Consider the following 4,022-nt stretch of genomic DNA (forward strand, 5'->3'; position numbering starts at 1 on the left):
GTTGGTCCTTTATTTCCCTTGGAAGTATCTGCAATGGTGATCTTCTGTTCTGTGGGCTATAACCTCAGTTGTTACCTTGAGCATTCGGTTTCGGGAGACTCTTGTTCTCCAGCTCAAGCTTCACCACCTTATGCAATAAACTCTTGATGATTTTATCCATTTCTTCCCACTTCAGATCTAGTGATTCTTTAGCTTGACCAGAGGAGGATGTTTCTTCTTTCCCCCTTTTCTTCTCAGTAGGTTGATCCTTACCTCTTGATTTCCCTGCCGAAGCGAAATTTGCTTCTACCTCAAGAGCATCAACTTGAAGTTGATCCAAAGTGCGAGACTTCCTTTCTCTTAGGGTAAAACCAAAGTCAGATTCAAAGGCTCCCACAAATACTACGCGAGCAACAACTTAAGGAGGCTTTATCTCACCAGGCAGGTTATTATATTGCTTATTGAACCTTTTTATGAATTCTGAAATATCCTCTTCCGGCTTCTTTCTAATAACATTGAACTCTGTGAGGACATACCAATGGTTTTTCTTTTCACCCCACTTTTGTGTGAAAGACTTTTCGAGTTCCTCTCAGGTAGTGATGGAGGCATCAGGTAGGGCTTAAAACCATTTTCTGGCTTCTCCATCAAGGGATTGTACAAAGAGTCTCAGGACCATATCCAATTGTTCTACATTTAGATTCTCAGCAAAAGCACAAAAGGTTTCAATGTGTCTCTGTGCAGTGTTTTTCATTCTCCCAATTGAACCTAGGCAAAAGATTTAGGTATTCCTAAGGCATAACGCTTAGAGGTTGAGGTAAATCCAAAGGGGCATATTTATTCAGTAAGAAACTCGAAACAACCATCTGAAGTAATGGAGAGGGGTTGAGATTTTTCGGAGGAACTTGGGCCAAAACCACAATGGTTGGAGTGGCTAGACTAAGAGTAGGGTATGTAAGGATCTTAGGAGCAAATTATGAGAAGTGAATGACAGTGGGTTGGGCACTGGATGAGGAAGATTCAAAGAATGATGAGACAGTAGCATAGGAAGTAGGGGTTTTCTCCTTCCAGACTCTCCTGAAAGTTAATTTCTCTGGTTCAGATATAAATGGGGTTTTTTGCTGAGAGGTATCTGAGCGAGTGTGAGGCTTTCTAAAATCCAGGATGATAAATGATAATGGGATTTGTGGAGTCGCCAAGGTGATGAAGATGTAATCAATATGTCTTTTATCGCTTACACAAATAGTTCTTGACTTGTCATATCCCAGGGGAAAAATCCTTCAATATGTTCCCCGACAACGACGCCAGAAGATGTTGTCGCTTCCAGAGACAACCTCAGATTACTTACAAGACCAGTGCCTAGAACATCTAGATTTTGTGTGTCTCATATGATTCTTCGGAAGTTGGAGACATCACATATATTTATGTACATATATCTTCATATATATATATATTAAACAACATGGGTTGGTTCATTCATCTAAAGGCATAAGCCATGTATTTATGGTACTTCTTCACATATACAACTCGCAGAAATATAAGTATAAACTAGCGGAGGCCGAGTAGTTCAAGGACTTATAGTTTAATAATCTTTAGCAGAGCAATGAGAGAGGATAAAGAGATAGAGTAACTCACCACATAGAGCTTGAAGCATCAAGAATTATACACTTATCGCATAGAGCTTGAAGCCTCCAGAATTCTACATTTCTAAGCTAAAGGTAGACATAATGGATGGAAGAGGATGGGAACGATGATTCATGGAGCGCTATTTTAAAGATATAGTATCAAATATACATACAGGCGCATGCATTAAAGAGTCAATACAAATGAATCTGTAAGAACATATGAAGCCTTTCTAGTAGCTACGATTACACGAATTCAAAAAGACAACATGAACATAATGGAATTTAACAAAAGGATAACATACTGTAGTACTTGAAGGAGGAATTACCACAATTTTCTTAATATTTTTCAAATCGCATATCATAAAGTCATACAATCTTGAAAATAACATGTAATTATTTCTTTAGAATTCTGAACCTTTGTGAATTGTTGCTTCCCCCTATTACAAAAAAATATCTCAGTCGAGCCTCAGCTGTCAGATCGACTAGCTGTCTCGACCTAGGATGACTCTATGGCCCAAAAATGACTACAAAAATTAATTGCTTCAATAGATGGTGACACATTACAGGAAAACAAAACAAGTCAATCAATGTGATCGCCTTTGCTTCAGGTTGTTTCTTGCCCATGGTCTGGTCACCTATGTCACTTAGCCGGTTCCCGTCGCTTCTGCCTTTACTACTTGGATTGTTCATTCTTCAAAACTGGGAGCAGTCAACTATCAGTTTAATGCCACAGTACAGAAGCAGAGGTCGCCTGGGCGGTACTTCGTCTTCCCTTTGCATGGAGCACCATGCTGGATCATCAAGTCCTCCTGAGCTTCCATGTCTTCATTTACTCTGTATTCGTCGACCTTGGTTTCATGTCACAAGGGGCCTTTCTGGGTCAACCCATGCTGATTTTGAATGCTGCACCTCCTTTCTTAAATGCCTCAGCTGCCGACCCACCACACCTTTAACGTTTTGCGTTACTTTATCGCATTGAGGTTTTCCATTAAAGGTCCTTACGGGACGGGAGTGCCTCCCCTTGACAATCGCGATCTCTGATATACGGGATTGGGCCCACTCAGGATATCACAATTGGCCATTACATAGTATTACCTCTGTTTTCCCTATTTGGTGACCGTGCTGCTAGATATATGCTGAAAAATACCCTCATCATCCCACTGAGCGGAAGCAAAATAGACGTCTTAATTCTCGTTGACCTGGGCCGTTGATCTGGGCTGATTCAATCTGAGTCGTTGTTCCGAGCCTGTTGGTATCACAATCGAAATACGAGAGAGGGTCGTTTTACCACATTTCATAGTGCTTGCTGATTGTTCAGATGTGAAACTTCAATAAGGCATGATACATAAAATATCGCATCCGGGAGGGTTCTCGATCATCACAATCGCAAGCTGGAAGGGACTTCGATGGAGGAGGGACTTTGACTTATGCGATCCCCGATTGCGATATCGTAATTGGCGGGGGAAGGAATTAACGCAATCGGCAAACGGAGGGAATATCACAATCGGCGACGCTGAGAAGGGACATACAGTATGATAATCGGTAGGGAACGTTGTGATATGTGATATCAGCAGAGGAGGGGTTTTATTGCAATCAACAAGGAGTGGTGATAGGATTTTTGGATATGGCAATCGACAGGGAAGCTTTGTGATATGAGATATCGCAATCGCAAAAGTTAAAAAGGGAAACAGACAAATATGTATCACAAAAAGGGAAGGGGCCGATAACGATTATGGTTTGTGGGTCCCGATGCTTAAAAGGGTTTCAACATGATTTCTAAATGTTTTAAAACATTTCAAAGGGGAATGGGAAAAATAGCTAGAGTTGGGTATACAAAGGGATTTTGGCTAGAGTTAAAAATGGGTCACTGCGGCTAGAGTTTAAGAAACAAAGGAAAAATGAGGTTTGTGAAAGAAATGGTTTTAAGAGAATATGGGAATTTCTTCAAAACAATTCAAACTGGACCTGTTCTTCCTCATCTCTGTTCTTTGTCCCTCTTTGTACAATTGGAACTCTCTTTTTAGAAGGTGACAACATACACTAATATACAAATAAATTTATTTATATGACTAGGGACCTTTACCAGTATATATTCTTGCATATTATACCTCTACAATATTGTTTCAACATATTTCCTCTTATTTAACTAGAGTTTTTTTCTATGTTACGATTTAACTAGAGTTTCCTATTTTCTTGATCTCTTTTAATTTCCATGCCAAAAATGAATTTTGAAGCACTAGATTCTTCATGTAACATTTAGAGGACATTAATTTTTTCAAATCCTGAATGGTTTCCTTGTCATTTACAAGCAACAACATATCATCCACATATAAGGCCAAATAAATAAGATGATCACCAACTAATTTGAGTTACACAAAGTGATTCGCTTTGCCTCTTGTGAAGCCAAGTACGAGTATATAC

Source organism: Pinus tabuliformis, chromosome 9 (assembly GCF_031772625.1).
Source record: "Pinus tabuliformis cultivar Carrire ecotype Pingquan chromosome 9, CPIR1, whole genome shotgun sequence".
Lineage (NCBI taxonomy): Eukaryota > Viridiplantae > Streptophyta > Pinopsida > Pinales > Pinaceae > Pinus > Pinus tabuliformis.